Source organism: Bos grunniens, chromosome 3, assembly GCF_055505025.1.
Source record: "Bos grunniens cultivar Pamir isolate PY7600 chromosome 3, Bosgru_T2T1.0, whole genome shotgun sequence".
NCBI classification, from domain to species: Eukaryota; Metazoa; Chordata; class Mammalia; order Artiodactyla; family Bovidae; genus Bos; species Bos grunniens.
In genome coordinates this window covers 12,578,828-12,599,205 of record NC_141167.1, presented here as the reverse complement: position 1 = coordinate 12,599,205, position 20,378 = coordinate 12,578,828, and the positions used below count along the sequence as shown (strand labels likewise).

The following is a 20,378-nucleotide window of genomic DNA, read 5'->3' as shown; positions in this document are numbered from 1 at the left end:
CCTGGAAACGGTCACATGTCAGACACCTGCCAGTCTGGGTCCTGTTAAAGTGTTTTCCAGCTTTGAACACACGACGTCACCTCTTTGTGCCTCAGTTTCCTCGACTGTAAAATGGGAAAATGACAGCTCCTACTTTATAGAACTCTTGAGAGAATAAGATTACATCATAGTCTTTAGATGTGACTGATTGTTAGGTGCCGGGGACCAGCCCCGGCTGAACCAGGGTATTCGAAGGAGAGACGGCGTAGGCGAAGATCAGGAAACAATTGCTTAATTAAACGTTAATTAAGGATATAAAGAGTAATAGAATGAGGATAGCTCAGTAAAATTCAGTGAAGAAAAGAGGCTGAAATAAGGATAGCTCAGTAGGAAAATTCACTGAAGAAAAGAGACTGAATAAAATTCCAAAGCAGGGAATTAATGTCACCTACGAAGGCCGCAGGCGTCCTCCCGTTCTCCCGAAGGAGAGGAGACACTAAGGCCTCCCCGGTCGGATCTTAGAAGCCCAGGCAAAATTAGTAGGCTTGACAAGCTTCCCTGCCTCAGAGGAAAAATTTAGCTAGAAGGTGAAAGAAAGAACGACATGGGGACACCAAATTCCGGTGAACAAAAAGGAGGTACTTTATTTTCCAAAGCAGTTTTATACCTTAAGTTGTGCATAGAGGATAATGGGGGAAGGGGTAGAGGCATGCAAAGACAGCAGTTCCTGATCCTTATCGAAGTCAGGCTTTCAAACTTATCATATGCAAAAGTTTAGGTGATTTACATCATCTTCTGGCCAGGAAGCCTGTTAACATTTTAAGAAACTTATTTTTCTCTAAAGGTGATTATTTTAAAGTCAGGCGCCAGCCTCCAAAAAGCATTGGAGAAAGTTGCATTCCTATAGGGCAAAGGTGAGGTGGGCTCAATCAAGAAAAGAATTAACTCAAGGGTCCAAGATTATAAACATTGAGGCGACTGCTTACATTTCTATACACCCATTATATCAATCAATACACCGCCAAGGACACAGTAGGTAAGGGATATGGAGACTTAGCAGCAAACATTGGCCCAACAAGTGAAAAACCCTTCACCAATACAATTTCTAATCAATCTTTTAACTACTCAAAGGAATCTGTGTTTAGACAGTTTAGAACATCTCCTGCCTCTCACAGTTGGGAGGCTCTGAACAATCACATGTTGCCGGAAAAAACCTATTCAGGCAGGCTAGAGGACTTCCAAAGGAGTTTGTAGGTTGAAACACTGTCACACCCAAGAATTATTAACTGGAGCTGTAAGCTAACTCTTTTTGCAGAGAGAGGTAGTGGGGGACAGCCCCCCGTAAAGTCAGAGGTGTAGGTGACAGCACAAAGCAGAAAGTAGGCAGACTCTGGTTTTGGGGGTAGATTGCTCGAGAATTTCCAGGGAGACTCCTGAGGCTTGATCCCGCCTTTGCGTATGCCGAGCCTCCTTCCTCATGACCTTTGTCATGGGCGGAGTTCCTCACGCTGGCTACCGGCAGTGATAGAATTCCAGTTGAGCTATTCCAGATCCTGAAAAGTGCTGCACTCAATATGCAATATGCACTCAATATGCAATATGCCGGCTCCCGGCATCTCCCCCTTTTTTATTTCTTAAAACAGCCAGATGCAGCTCAGTCGCGAGCTTCTGAATATTCTGCCGAAGAATCCTGACAATACAAGGAAGAACGATTATGAGAAGCAAAATTAAAGCACCAGCAGCGATGTATCCAAGGATATTAGACAGAATGTTTTTTCCTGAAATGAAGTTAGAGAAAGTGTGAAAAAAGTCATTAGCTGCTCCAGCGGCAGTAAAATCCAGTTGAGAGTGTTCCAGGGTCTGTATTTGATTATGAAGTTTCCCTAAGTCCAGGCCAATGTCAGAGCTGTTCCAAACACCTGAGATATGATTTTTGATTTTTTCCCATTCATAATCTGTCTCGTTTACCTTTAAAGATGTCACGCATATCCACCGGTAATCAGCGTGGCAAGACAGAGCCATTTTCACTTTTAAAGCCTGTAACTCAGTCCCAATATGCATTATTGCCTCTTCTAAGGCGTCTACTCTCATCTCCAATTTTCTATCTATAACCTCCTGTGTTGCTAGAGTTAAAGAGACATTTTTAGACATAGCATTAACATATTGGGCAGTATGCACTTGTTGAGTCAATGATATCGCTGCTGCAGTAACAGAAGTAATTGCTGCTATCAAAGCTGATATTCCTAAAATAAGTAAGCCCACAAATCGCCGTTGTCGCATTAAATCTTGTAGTTGTTGTAACACGGCGAGGCCGTAATTGTCATACCAGTGGCTAGTCACTGTCACAGGTATCATGAGATAGGGTGGGCGTTGTAACACCACAAAAGAGCAAACATTATATTGAGGGGTCAAACAAGATGAAAGCATACATTGTTCACAGGTTACTATATTAGGTCCACCTGAATAATTCATGCGTACATTAAGTCTCTTGGAGTCATTAGTAAAAAGAAAAACATAAGGGGAGGGCAGACAAGCTAAAACAGAATAAGTAGAATTGCTATCTGGGCGGTATAAGGAAACAGGAGCAGTAGCAGCAAGGGCTTTCCAAATTTCAGGTTGCCAATAGGTCTGTTTCTTAGTCGTATAAGACAGCATAGGAGGAACAAATTGATTACGATGCCTTCTAGTGGCATGTATTGGCCAAGGAAGAGGAATCCTATCCCAATTCTCAAATCTGCCCTCAAATGTATTATTGGCTAATGGATCCTCACCTGGATTCGGGTTGCTCCAGTCCTGAATAGTATAATCTCTACCTCCTGGTATCCTATAATCAATCCTTGAATCATAAGTACAAGATGTCCAAGTTGGATATCCTGTATGACTGTCTATGGTGTTCCATACTTTGTCTGAAGGAGCAACCTTATAACAATTCGGATATTTAGGTGGAGATTTGAAATGCAGGGTTACATAGGGGTCAAGAATCCCGGGCATACGAGCCAATAATACCCAAGCTGACCGATGATGTAAAGACCAGGAATCTGTTATAATTATTTTTTTAGAGGCCCCAACACATCCTTCTTTGGCGGGGGTAATAAAGCTTCTAGGGTCATTGGGGAAGTTAAAGCAAACAGGGAAATCACCTGTTAATCCCCTGAAGGTATAATTGAAGTTAATAGGATATTTATCTCTAGTGTAAGAAGTATAGGATCCTCCCAAGAGCTGAGGTTGGTCTGTGTTGACCCGTATAGGCTCATTATCCCAAGTAACAACTTGGAAAGTTGGAGGATCTGGGAGATACGCCCAATATTTGGTTGGAATAGGAGAGGCGCTTACCTGACAGGAAAGCAAAGCAAGCATGGCAATAAACGTTTTCTCAGGAGAAGCTGGAGATCCCTGTAAGGAAGCTATTCCCCGTGCCTGGTGGCAGAGTGTTTTTATTTGTCCCCAAGTAGGTATGGAGGCATTCTGGGTCGCCTGAGTCAGGCGGCCTGACACCCTTTTGTGAGGCAAAGGATCGGGGGGAGCAATATCTTGTATGTGAAGTTGAGACATCTGCTTGGTGGGCGGATCTGTTCCTTGTTCATCCGGGATCTCCGTTGTCAGTTGTCCCGACTCCGGCGGCGTTTCCCGTGCTGGCGCGGGGAGTGAAGGCAGAGGAGGTCCCTTCCTTTTTCGGGGTCGCGGCAGCCGGGGAATCCGGTATCCGAGGGGCTGAGACATGGCGAATCAATCTGTCGGGAACCCAAATTGGAGAATCTGCGTCCTGTGGAAAAATGCAAGCATATCCTCGACCGCTGGTTAACAATGGGTCGGGACCTTTCCATTGTCCGGAAAGGAGGTCCTTCCATTTAACTAATGGTTTTGCATTCAGCTGCTCCGGGCACCAATGGCGAAGCATTGCAGTAGTTCCGGCCGAATCAGCATTTAAAATATTTATTACAAAAAGAGCATGTTGCAAGATTTGATGGGGAGAGCTATACTTAAACTCCCCTTCTTTTAATTTTTGAATTTGGATTTTTAATGTTTGGTGTGCTCTTTCCACAATGGCTTGTCCCTGGGGATTATAAGGGATGCCTGTATTATGTTTAATTTGAAACTTCATACAAAATTCCTGAAAAGACTTAGAAGTATAAGCAGGAGCATTGTCAGTTTTCAAAGCTTTTGGTAGGCCCAAATATGAAAAACAAGTAAAGAGATGTTGTATCACATCTTTAACTGCCTCTCCGGTACGAGCAGTTGCAATAATAACGTGAGAAAAAGTATCTATAGTTACATGAACAAAAGACAATTTTCCAAATGAAGAGATATGAGTTACATCCATCTGCCAGAGTGCATTGGGCTTAAGACCGCGAGGATTAACTCCCATAGGTAGACTATTATAAACAGTGGGGCAGTGTAAGCAAGAACGCACTATCTCTCGAGCAGTCTCTCTGGGAATTTGGAATTGATATCTTAAAGCAGTAGCATTTTGATGATGAAGTGAGTGAGAGGCTCTGGCCTCCTCAATCACAGTAGCCACTGTATTTCTGGTTAACAAGTCAGCCAAATCATTAAAGGCATTTAAAGGGCCGGGCAATCTGGAATGAGCCCGAATGTGTCCAATGAAAAATATTTTATTTCTTTTCCAAATTTGTTGCTGTAATTTAGTTAACAAATGAAATATGGTAGTTTTATTTTCAGGCAAAACCGCAGTTTCAATGTGTGGAAACAACCTGACAATATACTGAGAATCAGAATAAAGGTTAAATTCCTCATCTGCAAACATAGCAAAAGCCTCTATGACTGCTGTTATTTCAGCTCTTTGAGCTGAAGTTTCCTGTGTTTGTAAAACCTTTTGGTGATCTTTAGTAACTATGGAGGCTTTACCGTTTGCTGACCCATCAGTAAAGGCTATCTGAGCATTTGGGATAGGAGACTGTTTGCATCTGACGGGAAAAGTAACTGGATGTTTGGACATAAAATTCAGCAAAACATGTGAGGGTAAATGATGCAAAAATTGACCATAATAATTTCCTATGGCAATCTGCCAATCCTCATCAAACATTAGAAGAGCATCAAGTTGTTCCTTATTATATGGAATTACAATCTCTGCTGGCTCTTTGCCAAATAGTTCAATGCTCCGCTTTCTTCCTTTCAATATCAACGTAGCTATCAGTCCTGGATAAGAAGCTACTACCTTTTTAGCTTGGGTGGGGAGATGGACCCATTCTAGGGGGCCGCTTTGCCATAAAACTCCCGTAGGTGCAGTTGGAGTAGCTAGGCAAAGGAATTGCCAGTTTGCTTGTAAATTAACTCTTTTTACATAGCTATCAGATAAAGCTGCTTCCACTTTCTCTAAGGCCTCCTGAGCCTCAGCAGTTAATTGTCTCTTAGAAGTTGGATCAGGATCCCCGCGTAAAATGTTAAAAAGAGGTTTTAATTCAGCAGTGGTTAATTTTAAATAAGGTCTGATCCAATTAATGTCGCCTAAAAGTTTTTGATAATCATTTAAAGTAACAAGGTGATCTTTTCTCAATTTTAATGGGGCATGAGTCACAGTTTCTGAATTGATAACCCGTCCTAAGTAAGTTATGGGCGGATTGACTTGAATTTTCTCTGGGGCAATTTTTAAGCCTCTGTCTGTTAATGCCAGGGTCAAATCCTGGAGGACAGTTTGTAAATGAGCTCTATCAGGGTGAGCTATTAAAATATCATCCATATAGTGAATCATATAGACCTGTTCATATTTAGCTCTAACATCTTCTAAAGCAGCATTAACAAATTTTTGACATAGAGTAGGGCTATTTTTCATTCCCTGGGGCAACACTTTCCATTGAAACCTTAAATGAGGCTGTTTAAAATTTTCTGCTGGTAAACTAAAGGCAAATCGCTTTTTATCCTCAGCATTTAAGGGGATGGTGAAAAAACAATCTTGTAAATCAATTACGATTATATTATATCCCTCTGGGACGGCTACAGGGGAAGGGAGTCCAGGTTGTAGGGCCCCCATGTCCTCCATGGTGGCATTAATGGCTCTTAAATCCTGTAAAAGTCTCCATTTACCAGATTTTTTCTTAATGACAAAAATAGGAGTATTCCAGGGGCTATTGGAGGGCTCAATATGTCCCAATTCTAGTTGTTCAGAAATTAACGCTTTGGCTGCCAGTAGTTTTTCTTTAGTCAGAGGCCATTGTTCTACCCACACTGGGTCCTGAGATTTCCAAGTAATGGGGTCGGCAGCAAAAACAATGGCCTCCATCAAAAATTTGGATACCCTAATCCAGCACGGAACTTTCGAGGAGCAGGGCAAATCAGCTCAGTTATTCCTGTCTGCTGTTTACCTAACCCTTTTGAAGGGTCATAGCCCATTTGTAGCATTTGAAAAGTTACTTTATCATCAGGGCTAAAAAGTAACATGCCCACTTGAGACAGCACATCTCTCCCCCACAGGGAAAAGGGGAGCGAAGGAATCACATATGGTTGGAATGTTCCACGGGTATTCTCAAATTGCCAGTCTAAAATTTTTGCACTTTTAGCTACTGCAGGAGCTCTTCCTATGCCCACCAAATCATTTTCAGTAGTATGTGTGGGCCAGGAACTGGGCCAGTCTTTCCCAGAAATACAAGAAACGTCTGCTCCTGTATCTAATAGTCCTTCAATAGACTTGCCACTAACGAAAATAGATTTCATAGGACGCTTCTTAGTAATTTCTGTTACCCAAAAAGCCATGTCACTAGATCCAAATCCTTTGTCCTGCCTTTCCTTTTGGGTGGCTGTTTGCCCAATTGCAGTATGATAAGGCAAAAGTAAAAGTTGGGCTATTCTCTGTCCCTGATGTATTTGGAAAGTTTTAGTTGGGGGTGAAATCATTATCTGAATTTCTCCTGTATAATCTGAGTCAATTACTCCAGGAATAATTGTAAGACCTTGCATAGCTAAGGAACTTCTGCCTAATATAATTCCTACCAAGCCAGTTGGTAATGGGCCTTTAACTCCTGTAGGGATTTTAATAGTGGGGCTATCTGGAGTTAATATTGTTGAGGTGGTGGAACTGAGGTCCAGTCCTGCACTGCCTGGGGTTGCTCTGATGAGCTCTGCGACGGGACGAAGGGAATGAATGGGTTCAGTGAGGCTGCCCCAATCGTTGTCGGGGCCTGGGGCTGGCCCCTCAACCCGTTTCCCGACTGCTGGTCGGGGCCTAAAAAGACTCCATTTCTATGAAATCTTGACCTACAGTCCCTTGCCCAATGATATCCTCTCTGGCAGCGAGGACAGAGAGACCTAGGATACGTGGGCTGGGGGGCAGGATTTTGCAGAGCAGACACGACTGGTTGGGCAGGGTTAGGCGGATAAGAACTAGGTGGTCTTTGAGGGCAGGCACGAGAAATGTGTCCCACCTGACCACAGGAAAAACAAGTTCTAGGCAATGCATTCCTATTTTGGTTATTGGGATCGCCTTGTGTTGGTTTATTCTTATTAGTAAAAAAGGATTGGACTGCTTGCTGATAGGAATTCCCTTTCATTGCTGCAGCTATAGCAACACCCTGTAGCATTGACGGTCCTACATCTGCACACTGCTTTATATAATCAATTAAAGTTCCAGATCTTCTTATAGGGCGTAAAATAGCCTGGCAGGTAGAATTAGCATTTTCAAAGGCCAATTGTTTAGTCAATAATTTGGCTGCCTCAGAATCAGAAATTATTCTCTGGACAGCTTCTGAAAGCCGTGAGACAAAGTCTTCAAATGGCTCTTCTGACTTTTGTTTAATATTAGATAGAGCAGTACCTGATGCATTACCATCGGGCAATGAACGCCAGGCAGTAAAAGCACAATTAGCTACCTGTCGTATAGCAATTTTATCTAATTTCATCTGTTCATTAAGCGAGGGGTAGTCAACTTGTCCAAGTAGCATAGTTTCAGTGATATATTGAAGCTCTCCCTCCTGGTTGCTAAGAGCACACATGCGAGCGAGATCATCATATTCAGATTTCCAGAGTATGAAATGTCCTCCAGACAGGCAGGCCCTAGCAATTGTTTTCCATTCTCGAGGTGTTAACCATTGACCTGCTAAATTTTCTACCAGCTGCATCGTGTATGGGGCTTTAGGCCCATACGAGACACATGCATTTTTAAGTTCTTTTACCAATTGAAAAGAAACGGGCTCCCAGCCGAGAGCCTTTTGTTCGTCTTCATCATTGTCAAAAATTAAAGGGAAACAAGCCTGGAGTTGGGGATCGAATTTGTCGCCAGGGGCAGAAAAGACCCGTCTCTGTCTCCGTGGAATCGATAGTGGAGCATTCCCACTTCGATAAGGAGGTGGCGGAAGTGTTATGGGTTTAATATCTTGTGGCCTGCATTTCATGTCCTTCGGTATGGGACCTGCTTGGCTTGGTATGGGAGGTGGTGGCAAAGACATAGGTTCCGTATTTCCTGCTCTGTACTCTGGAGCTCTTTGGACTGTTTGGTATTCAGAGGTTACAAATGGATTAACTGGGAAGGTGTCCTGTGAATTCCTAGGGGCATATGGCCTGATAGGAGAAATTTCCCTTAGGCTCCTTGGAGCAGATGGCCTGATAGGGGAAGTTTCTCTTAGGCTTTTTGGGGCGTCTTTGTTTAAGAGATGCCAATCTTCATCGGAGTGATATTTAGCTGTTATCTCATCTAAATTCTCTTTTCCTTTTGGGGAAGACTGATCTCCTTTCTCATCCCTGTCTTTAAGTTGTTCCTGAGTAGTCATGGCTGCTAACATTTTTCTTAGTTGCCGATAGTCAGGCGGGTCTTCGTTTTTCTCATTTTCCTCAGGTTTAACTACAGTTTCAGCCTCATTTTCCTCTTTAACGGTTACTCTTTTAGATTCAGGGGCAGGTTTAGCTACAGCATTTTCTTCACTATCCCTTTTAAGATGTACTTTTTCTGAATCCGGGGCAGGGTCTAAGACATCTCTAATGATATTCCATAAGGAAAAGGTGTCATTAGGCACCTTTTCTGAGCCATGTTCGGCATGGTAAGTTTTTAGCTGTTTTCCTACTTTCTCCCAGACATCTAAGTTAACAGAGCCTTCATCTGGAAACCAGGGACAATGCTCTTGTACAAAGGAAAAAAATGATTGAATGGTAGATTTTTTAACTTTGATTCCTCTTTTATTTAATAACTGTAAAATTACTCCTATAAAGAGCTGTCTTTCATTTGATTCAGTGTTACCCATGTCAGAAAATTAAATATAATAGAAGATAAAGCTTTTAGCTTTTTAAAAGATCAGGCTCTTCTTTGGCCTTTTAACTTCAGAAAACCGTTTTCTTTCTCTAAGTCTAACTCTTTAACACTTTCAACACTTCCCACTCCTCTCGCCCTGTCTATCCTACAGGGGGGTCCGCGGCACCCTTGAGTGGGGTCCTAGCCGTCCCGAACACTGGAAGAACAATAGGGCTGGTGACCCAGATTGTTCCGGGGGAGGAACAGTAGGCTGGTGACCCAAACTGTTCCAAGGGAGGAGCAGTAGGGCTGGTCACCCAAACTGCTCCGTGGGGGAACAAGAGGGCTGGTCACCCAGTTGTTCCGAGAACGGGGAGCAATAGGGCTGATGGCTCTGATTGCTTTGGGGAGCTTACCTTCGAAAGTCCCTGTTTCGGGCGCCACCTGCCGGGGACCAGCCCCGGCTGAACCAGGGTATTCGAAGGAGAGACGGCGTAGGCGAAGATCAGGAAACAATTGCTTAATTAAACGTTAATTAAGGATATAAAGAGTAATAGAATGAGGATAGCTCAGTAAAATTCAGTGAAGAAAAGAGGCTGAAATAAGGATAGCTCAGTAGGAAAATTCACTGAAGAAAAGAGACTGAATAAAATTCCAAAGCAGGGAATTAATGTCACCTACGAAGGCCGCAGGCGTCCTCCCGTTCTCCCGAAGGAGAGGAGACACTAAGGCCTCCCCGGTCGGATCTTAGAAGCCCAGGCAAAATTAGTAGGCTTGACAAGCTTCCCTGCCTCAGAGGAAAAATTTAGCTAGAAGGTGAAAGAAAGAACGACATGGGGACACCAAATTCCGGTGAACAAAAAGGAGGTACTTTATTTTCCAAAGCAGTTTTATACCTTAAGTTGTGCATAGAGGATAATGGGGGAAGGGGTAGAGGCATGCAAAGACAGCAGTTCCTGATCCTTATCGAAGTCAGGCTTTCAAACTTATCATATGCAAAAGTTTAGGTGATTTACATCATCTTCTGGCCAGGAAGCCTGTTAACATTTTAAGAAACTTATTTTTCTCTAAAGGTGATTATTTTAAAGTCAGGCGCCAGCCTCCAAAAAGCATTGGAGAAAGTTGCATTCCTATAGGGCAAAGGTGAGGTGGGCTCAATCAAGAAAAGAATTAACTCAAGGGTCCAAGATTATAAACATTGAGGCGACTGCTTACATTTCTATACACCCATTATATCAATCAATACACCGCCAAGGACACAGTAGGTAAGGGATATGGAGACTTAGCAGCAAACATTGGCCCAACAAGTGAAAAACCCTTCACCAATACAATTTCTAATCAATCTTTTAACTACTCAAAGGAATCTGTGTTTAGACAGTTTAGAACATCTCCTGCCTCTCACAGTTGGGAGGCTCTGAACAATCACATGTTGCCGGAAAAAACCTATTCAGGCAGGCTAGAGGACTTCCAAAGGAGTTTGTAGGTTGAAACACTGTCACACCCAAGAATTATTAACTGGAGCTGTAAGCTAACTCTTTTTGCAGAGAGAGGTAGTGGGGGACAGCCCCCCGTAAAGTCAGAGGTGTAGGTGACAGCACAAAGCAGAAAGTAGGCAGACTCTGGTTTTGGGGGTAGATTGCTCGAGAATTTCCAGGGAGACTCCTGAGGCTTGATCCCGCCTTTGCGTATGCCGAGCCTCCTTCCTCATGACCTTTGTCATGGGCGGAGTTCCTCACGCTGGCTACCGGCAGTGATAGAATTCCAGTTGAGCTATTCCAGATCCTGAAAAGTGCTGCACTCAATATGCAATATGCACTCAATATGCAATATGCCGGCTCCCGGCAGTTAGGTATCACTGTGCCTATTGTTCCCAACGTGACGAAGCCCGAGTCTCTGTATCATCAAACATCTGGAAACGTGGAAAGGCTGGGAGTGTCGACAGCTTTCCCGTTTTGATTGGATGTTCAATGACCAGATGTTAGTTGAGAACCAGCTAGGTGGCAGGTCACTTACTGGTCCATCAGCCCCTTGAGTTTGGGGTTTGTGGAGGATTTTCTATATGACAGAGAGACCCTGGGACTGGAGATGCTGGAGGGTTTGGGGGGGGTCACTGTGAAGGTCAGAGGGAGTGGACAGCCTTTGCAACCAAGTGAGGAAGCCACCTCTCAGCTTTTGTGCGCACATCTCAGAACATTTCCCTTCTCTGACAGCCCCTCCCCTCCCACCTCCAGAAAAGCAAAACTTTGAGAAATTTCAGGTTAAAAATCAGCCCTCAAATTCCACTGTAGGTTATTCAAAGGAGAAAAAGAATAAAAATCGATGCAGGCCCAGTCTCCAGTTCTGAGGGAGCAGCCGCGTCTTGTTTGTAACCTGAAAGGATCAATAAGAGATGCTTCTTCTGGTCCATTTTTTTAAGCTCGATACCATAGATGCAATTTGGTTGACAATTATGAACAATCAGTAATCTTGTACAGTCCTGCTCCCGTCATCAGCCACCCTTCGGGCAATCATGAGCTATTACCAAGGGGGTGGCATTGGCGAGGGGCCGGTTCCTGTGATGCCCTCTCCAATGATCACTCAGAAGTAAACGAAATTTGCCGATCAATTGAGTCATTGGGATGGAGAAGTTATGAATGCTTTGAGGCAGAAGCCTGGCTTCTCGAGTTTTCAGACCATTAGCCAGGGCATAGATTACTATTGATTAAATTATACATCTCCCTGGCATTGGCAGTCTCAGGGGCCAAGAGTCTAGGTTAGAACTTGTAGGAGGTCAGAAAATCAAATGCCTCTTATTATCATAGAGAATGCAGAGGGACAATCGTCTTCACAACATGGATATCTAAGTTGGGTGGATAAAACTCTGTGAGCTGCCCCTGGGTGTTTAGGTGCCCCAGACACAGACCTAGGCTAGAACTTGGCAATTCCCTTGAGGGGAACATTCCTCCAAGGTTCTTGGCATGTGGTCACTTGGCTGCAGGAACCCACAGGAGCAGCCCTATGTGTGGTGGCTGAGCACTGAGGATTTCACCCTCTTTCGGATCGCTGTCATTGTAGTTGAGTTGCTAAGTCCTGTTAGACTCTTTGAGACCTCATGGACTGTAGCACACCAGGCTTCTCTGTCCTTCGCTATCTCTCAGAGTTTGCTCAAACTCATGTCCATTGAGTCAGTGATGCTATTCAACCATCTCGTCCTCTATGGCCCCCTTCTCCTCCTGCCCTCAATCTTTCTCAGCATCACAGTCTTTTCCAATGAGTTGGCTCTTTGCATCAGGTGGCCGAAGTACTGGAGCTTCAGCTTCAACATCAGTCCTTCCAATGAATATTCAGGGTTTATTTCCTTTAGGACTGACTGGCTTGATCTCCTTGCTGTCCAAGGGACTCTTTGGAAAACTGATGCAGGCTCTTCATCTTTTCTCTAGAAAACTGATCAGATACTATGAAACCTGGGATACAAATGTAAAGCCAAGGGTTTGGGCTTTTGCAGAGAAATCTTAATTTTTTACTTAGCAAACTGTGATTCTGGGCAAGAACCTTAGTTCTCTAACCTGGAGTTTCCCCTTTATCATGGGAATGGTAATTGTATTAATCTATAAGACAATCCAGGTAAAGCAGTAATCTATATGCCTAGTGTATCAGTTCAGTTCAGTTCAGTTCAGTCGCTCAGTCATGTCCGACTCTTTGCGACCCCATGAATCGCAGCACGCCAGGCCTCCCTGTCCATCACCAACTGCTAGAGTTCACTCAGACTCACATCCATCGAGTCAGTGATGCCATCCAGCCATCTCATACTCTGTTGTCCCCTTCTCCTCCTGCCCTCAATCCCTCCCAGCATCAGAGTCCTTTCCAATGAGTCAACTCTTCGCATGAGGTGGCCAAAGTACTGGAGTTTCAGCCTTAGCCTTAGTTTCTTAGCAAAGAAATCCCAGGGCTGATCTCCTTCAGAATGGACTGGTTGAATCTCCTTGCAGTCCAAGGGACTCTCAAGAGTCTTATCCAACACCACAGTTCAAAAGCATCAATTCTTCGGCGCTCAGCCTTCTTCACAGTCCAACTCTCACATCCATACATGACCACAGGAAAAACCATAGCCTTGACTAGACAAACCTTTGTTGGCAAAGTAATGTCTCTGCTTTTCAATATGCTATCTAGGTTGGTCATAACTTTCCTTCCAAGGAGTAAGTGTCTTTTAATTTCATGGCCACAGTCACCATCTGCAGTGATTTTGAAGCCCAGAAAAATAAAGTCTGACACTGTTTCCACTGTTTCCCCATCTATTTCCCATGAAGTGATGGGACTGGATGCCATGATCTTCGTTTTCTGAATGTTGAGCTTTAAGCCAACTTTTTCACTCTCCTCTTTCACTTTCATCAAGAGGCTTTTGAGTTCCTCTTCACTTTCTGCCATAAGGGTGGTGTCATCTGCATATCTGAGGTTATTGATATTTCTCCTGGCAACCTTGATTCCAGCTTGTGCTTCCTCCAGCCCAGCGTTTCTCATGATGTACTCTGCATATAAGTTAAATAAGCAGGGTGACAATATACAGCCCTGATGTACTCCTTTTCTTATTTGGAACCAGTCTGTTGTTCCATGTCCAGTTCTAACTGTTGCTTCCTGACCTGCATATAGGTTTCTCAAGAGGCAGGTCAGGTGGTCTGGTATTCCCATCTCTTTCAGAATTTTCCACAGTTTATTGTGATCCACACAGTCAAAGGCTTTGGCATAGTCAATAAAGCAGAAACCTAGTGTATAGTAAGTGCTTAATAAACATTACCAGTGGCACTATTAACATGAATGGTAACTATTAGTAGTAAATAGCTATAAACCATGTAATCTCTCTATGCTGTGTCTGTAAAATGAGGATATAAGAAAACCAACCTCACAGATACATTTAAGAAAGTGTTACTTAAACGGATGTGTGTAAAGCACTTAGCCCAGACCTGGCACATTGTAGGTTCTCAATAAATAGTAGCTGTTTATTGTATTATCTGGGGCTTCCTGGTGGCTCACATGGTAAAGAATCTTCCCACAATGTAGGACACCTGGTTTTGATCCCTGAGTTGGGAAGATCCCCTGGAGAAGGGAATGGCTACCCACTCCAGTATTCACGGGCTTCCCTGGTGGCTCAGATGGTAAAGAATCTGCCTGCAATGTGGGAGACCTAGGTTTGATCCCTGGGTTGGGAGGATCCCCTGGAGGAGGGCTTGGCAACCCACTCCAGTATTCTTGCCTGGAGAATTCCATGGACAGACGCTATGGTCCATGGGGTCACAAAGAGTTGAACACGAATGAGCAACTAACACTTCCACTTTTCATTGTGATTATGCTCATTCATAGTTTTTTACTAGTAAATATTTGATTATTTCCTGGGTGCCTCCCATCTGCCCAGGACTATGCTGGGCCTGAGGGGGAGTCTGATGAAAGCCTTGGCCAATGACAAAGATCATGGGGTTCACGTTGGACTCTGGCAGGGTGGCAGGGGCTGGGGAGGCAACAAAGCAACCACATGATGCAAGCTACCCAGTCCCAACTCTGTAATGGATATGTTGTGTGATCTTAGCTAAGTCTCTTTCCCTCTCTGGGCAGCACTTCTCCAGATGTATGGTAGACATCGAACTTGATGATTTCCAGTGGTGTAGACTCTACATGGTTCAACCCAGTTGAACTAGTCAGCTAGTCAGTTGCTGGAGAGATTTCCTGTAGCTGACATTGGGTCTGGATGAGTGTGGCTTGATGCTGAGGCTGGACCAGGAGGAGACAACTTGGGCAAACCCATAGAATCCTCTTCTCTTACTCTCTCCTTTCCCTTGGGAAAGTTAGGCTCACGGACTATAGATGTTTCCCAAAACATCTGGGAATGTTTTCCTGGCCTCTGTGGATCATCTCTTTCCATTACATGTAAAAGCTTCATGTTGGGCCAAGAATGCTGAGTATTGCTGGCCCAGCAGGCCAGGAAGCCAGATCCATCTCTCCATCCTTCCCCACCCTTACCTGAGATCAGGAACTGTGGCTGCCTCACGTCTGATGCTTTGGCTGGGGTAGTGGGAGGCCCAGCCTGTCCCACCTTCACCATTTGCTTACTGGTGAGGCCTTACTTTGCTTACTCTCCAAGCCTTAATTTCTCCTTCTATGGAATAGGATGAACAGCCCTTGCCTCCCCACCTATGAGGAAGAAGGGCAGGACCTCTCCATGTAGAGCAGGAACAGCAATGGGCCACCCACAAAGCCATTGTCCCTTTCCCCAGCCCTTTAAGCAAGCTGGTTCACTCAGCAATGTATCCTCAAGACCCTTATGGAGGAACTGCTGATGCCTGGTTTAAGCATCCTTTAAGCAAGCTGGTTCACTCAGCAATGTATCCTCAAGACCCTTATGGAGGAACTGCTGATGCCTGGGGTGGGAGGTGGGCGGGTGGAAGCTGCTGTTTCTCATTCTGGATTTGCCCCCCGCCCCCTCCAATGCAGAGCCTCCTTCACTTGAGTGTTTCTTCCCAGTTCCAAATTCCTGATGCCATATACCTGTCCCTCTCCTCCAGCAGTTGATCCGATGTTCATCCGGACTCTTTCTTGGCACTGTCTGAGCTGCACATTGCTCCAGTTGGCCAGCTCCTGGCTGATCTTGCCCCTTCATCCCTGGACCCCTGGATCTTTCTCTGGCACTGTTTTCATTCTGATTCACAGGCAGTGTCACAGCCATCTTCCCAGGGGAAGTGGGAGTAAGAGGGACTGGGTGACTCCCAAAACCCTGGGCTGCATGATTAAAGGCATGCTATTTAGGAAAAGGGAGGGGATAGTCCTGCCTATGGCCCTGCCAGGTCGCCCAGGGGTTGTATTCAAATCAGTTCTGTTATCAGTTCTCAGAGAACTGAGTGATCTTCCTTTAGGTCTCAAGGTTTGTAATGACTCATTTATTTATGTGATTATTTGTTCATGTCTAACCTCCTCACCAGATTGCATGCTCCCTGAGACCAGGGGTCATATGAACCGATTTAGTTCATCCTTGGTATTTATAGCTGCCACATTGTCGGTACTAAATATTGATTTACAGAATATATGCATGGATGAATGTATCCTTGGATGGATGGAGGGAGAGTTTAAGAGGGAAAGCAGACTTTTATAGAACCTGCCCCTCACAGGTTTGAGTTCAAAGGACGTTAGGAGGGGGAACAGCCCAATATGCAGAGGATGGTGTTCTGTGCATGTCTACAAGGCCTCCAGCCTCTGGGTTAGAGCCCAGGTCTCCTCCTGGGTCAGGGCATCGACAGTAGGAACAGGATGGACCCAGGGGTCCTGGACACACCCCTGCCCCTCCCCCAGCCCCTACCCTTCTTCCCACTGGATGGCAAACTTGTACTCTTGTATGTCTTGTCCCAAACCATCTTGCTTTCAGGAAATGATGTGATCCTTTCAGGAGCACCTGAGATTTAACTGGATTCCATTCTTGGGGTTACTTGCACTTTAATAACCAGGGGGAAAATATGCAAACATGGCAAGACAGCAGAGGCTCTTCCAGGTGTTTAGAGAGAAGGGCTCTGGGTGAGGAGGGCTTAGGCCCTGCTGCTCAACGTCCTACGGGCAGGTTTGTGGGCCATGCAGCTTTTCTTCCTGCCTCCTACCCCCAACACCTCCTGTTCCAAAACTGTTGTTTATTTCCAGGATAGGACTGGGCTCTCGGTGGTGGGCATCATGGCAGGCTTTCAGAACCGGCTGCAGTCTCTTCTTACCCTCTCCTCCCCAGCCAAAGGTCCCGCTCCCTGCTCAGGCACCCAGCCTACCTGGAAGCTCCCAGTTCAGCGCCTCCCAGAGACGCAGCTTCTATGTAAGCACTGGAGCTTCTGCAGGGGTGGGACTGAAAGAGCCAGGCTGCTAAGAAGCCAGAACCAGGTTTGCAGGCAAGCCCCAGCCCCGCCCTGTAATTAGGCAGGTGCTGGTGAGGAAGGGGAGGGGGAGGAGAGAGAGAACAGGCCTGCAAAACCGCCGCATGAAGTGCCTGCCTGCGGGATTCTGGGTTCAGACGGTCTCCCGACCCAGCCATGGTCTCCTGAGCTATCCCCGACCCAGATGGCTATCCGTGACCTCAGAGAGAACCCTGAGGGGGTAGGGAATGTAGAGATGGGCTGAGTGGAAAGGGGCCTTTTCCCAGCCTCCCCGGTGGAGAATTGCTCTCTTGATGAAAAGCAGGCCCACTTTAGAGTGAGTGGCTGGTCTGCGCAGTGGCGCATTCATCTGGTATTCATAAGCCTGGCATGTTAGCTCTAATGGCAAGGCACCGCGGGCTCTGGCTGAGACACTCAGCACGGCTTTGCAGCTAGCTCCCTTTCCCGGCCCACTCTGTGATTTCCCGTTAGTGAAATGAACATGCAGAACTCAGATGACAGTAGCTTGGACTGCCAGGGGTACACACACGTGCACACATGTCTACGCACGCAGGCACACTGGGCTGGGTTCTGATCCAACGTCTGGGTGAAGGTGGCAGGACAGCTACTTCCCAACACAGCTACACATCGTCGAAGGTCGGCTTGGGAGCCTCTGCATCACAGATTGCTAGAGCGTTGGATACGAGGAGCACAGGCTGGAAGCCGAGAGACCAAGATGCAAGTCCCAGCTGAGAGCTGGTTGCCTGCGTGTTCCCATCCTCCTGGCACTGTGCGGTGTGCAGGGTACACCTCACAGCCTCGAGTTGTCACAAAAGTGCTCAAGTGGTTATCATCACCCCATTCTGTGGATTAGGAAACCAAGGTGAGATAACTTGCTTGACGTCGTATAGCTAAGAGGCAAAGCTGGAATTCGAGCCAGACCTGCCAGAGCACAGGGAAACACAGACTGTTGCTGTCGCTCCATTTCTTACTAACTTCATGACCTTCTTGGAGCTTCAGTTTCCTCATCTGCAAAATGGAAGCTCATACATCTTCTACCCCCTACACAGGATCGTGATGAGGCTACAGATTACGTACATACTTACTCAATGAAATTTTTTTTAAGTCTTTATTGAATTTGTTACGATATCGCTTCTCTGTTATGTTTTGGCTTTTTAGCTGCAAGGCATGTGGGATCTTAGTCTCCTGACTGACCAAGGGTCAAACCCTCATTGCCTGCATTCGAAGGTGAAGTCTTAACCACTGGACTGCTAGGAAAGTTCTCAATGAGATTTTTATGTTGCTTGGTCAGCACTGAAAAATTGATGCTTTTGAACTGTGGCGTTGGAGAAGACTCTTGAGAGTCCCTTGGACTGCAAGGAGATCAAACCAGTCAATCCTAAAGGAAACCAGTCCTAAATATTCATTGGAAGGATTGATGCTGAAACTCAAGCTCCGGTACTTTGGTCACCTGATATGAACAGCTGACTCATTGGAAAAGACCTTGATGCTGGGAAAGATTGAAGGCAGGAGGAAAAGGGGACAACAGAGGATGAGATGGTTGAATGGCATCACCAACTTGATGGACACGAGTTTGAGCAAGCTCCAGGAGTTGGTGATGGACAGGGAAGCCAGGTGTGCTGCAGTCCATTGGGTCGCAAAGAGTCAGACACGACTGAGTGACTAAACTGACTGGTCCATGTTAAATTCCGGACCAGAGATTCAGACAGTCTTAGATAGCTGAGAGCATTCTGAATATCCCTTGTAAGAAAACCCCACTCCAATAACTTGGAAAATATTCTTTTCATTTTGAGAAAGAGTGGAACTGATAGATCATGGGAGAAGCACCCTAGCCAGAATTGGCAATGCCTATAAAGGACTCAAGGTGATACATTTCTCAGGACTTTCACCTTGACCCCCTGACTCATTGCTTTGAACTCAGAGAAAAGGACCAGTGATGATATCTAAGGCATCTGATGCTTCGGCCTCAGGGCTCTTGCTCACTCAGCAAACACCAGAGCCACCCCACACTTTCTGCCTCTGACTGTCTTTGTCTGTTAACTATCTCCTAGGTCAGTTTTCTGGGTCTTAGACTAAAGGAAGACATTTACTTTTGTTTGTACTTGAGTCAGAGATCATCAGGAAAGCTTGAGTTGCCGTCAGAAGGCTAATTTCCCTATGTCTTGAGGCCTGAACACAGGATGGATGAAGCCACTGGGTCAGACCTGGTCACATGGAGGTCACCAAATTTCTATTCCAGACAGTGGCCTTCTCCTTCCACCATCCTGTGTGTGAGCCAAGCTGCAGCCACTGGCATAGGGGGGTTGGAAGGCTGTCCGACTTGCCACTCTGTCACCTCCACATTGAGGTGTCACAGCTATGGGCACACGGGGACAGGCGCGTTCCACGTGAGCAAGGCATCAGCAGGTGGTGTTCTGGGGTGAGCTGATCTGAGCCCTTCGTCCCAGACCCCGGGTGTGGGCACTGGAGAGCTGGGGGGAGAACCACAGGAGAGATGCTTGCAGGCCCCGGAGAAAGCTACGCTTGCAGGGAGCCAGCTTTTGGTTGACGCTCCTTCACTCTCACCTTTTCCTGCTCAGGCCCCAGGAGCAAAGGAGCCAAGAGCCTCCTCTCCTCACTTTACCTGCAAGATTCTTCTCCCCACTCTGGGAGAGCTTCTGGTCACATCTGCTTGTGTGAGTTAGTGCACTTTTCTCAAGATGTATGTGTGTGTGTGTGTGTGTGTATACATGTACTCGAATAGGTGCATGCATAGGTATTTGCATATGTGAACATGTTGATGTGTGTGTGCATATAAGTGTTCAGTACAAGCACAAGCCCTTGTGTTTGCACGCACACGTGCATTCTGAGCCCCCTTCCCCCTGACTCCTTTCCCTGCCTGGGTAGGACACCTCCTGGGCCCCTGCTCGTGGCTTCTTGTCTCCTGAGTCTACACACTCCCAGGGGACCTCATTCTTGTTCATAGCTTCTTTTCTTCCCTTATGAAGACAAAACTCCCAAATCTATGCCTCCAACCTCTGACCTCTTTTTCAAGCTCTAAGGCTTTATTTTCAGTTGATAATCTGTGTACATCTCACCCAATGGTCCCAAATTGCCCCTTATCACCCTGTCCCCCAAACCAGGTCTCCCTCCAGCCCTAAGGATGCCTGAGATGGGCATAGCTGCCCTCCCAGCCTCCTTCGCTCTCACACCTCACCCCACAGAGGCTGGGTGGCTTCTCCTTGTGAAACATAACTTCTCTATTTCACCACTGCTGTCCTAGGCCAAGCCCTTCCCATCACACACCTGTGACCTGGTTTCCCCGCATCCAGGCCCTCTGGACCCAATACATCCAATTCAGAGGAGTTGAGTTCTTT

The 20,378-nt window shown here is 45.8% G+C and overlaps 1 long non-coding RNA gene across 1 annotated transcript; it reads right to left on the bottom strand.

Annotated features, from left to right (window-relative positions):
- Window positions 1-597: 597 nt before the first annotated feature.
- Window positions 598-11,000, bottom strand: LOC147375008 (uncharacterized). Its single transcript, XR_015161497.1, has 2 exons — window positions 3,313-11,000; window positions 598-1,669 (listed from the first exon to the last, which is right to left on the bottom strand). It is a non-coding gene; the product is annotated as an uncharacterized LOC147375008 (long non-coding RNA).
- Between the last annotated feature and the right edge of the window lie 9,378 nt (window positions 11,001-20,378).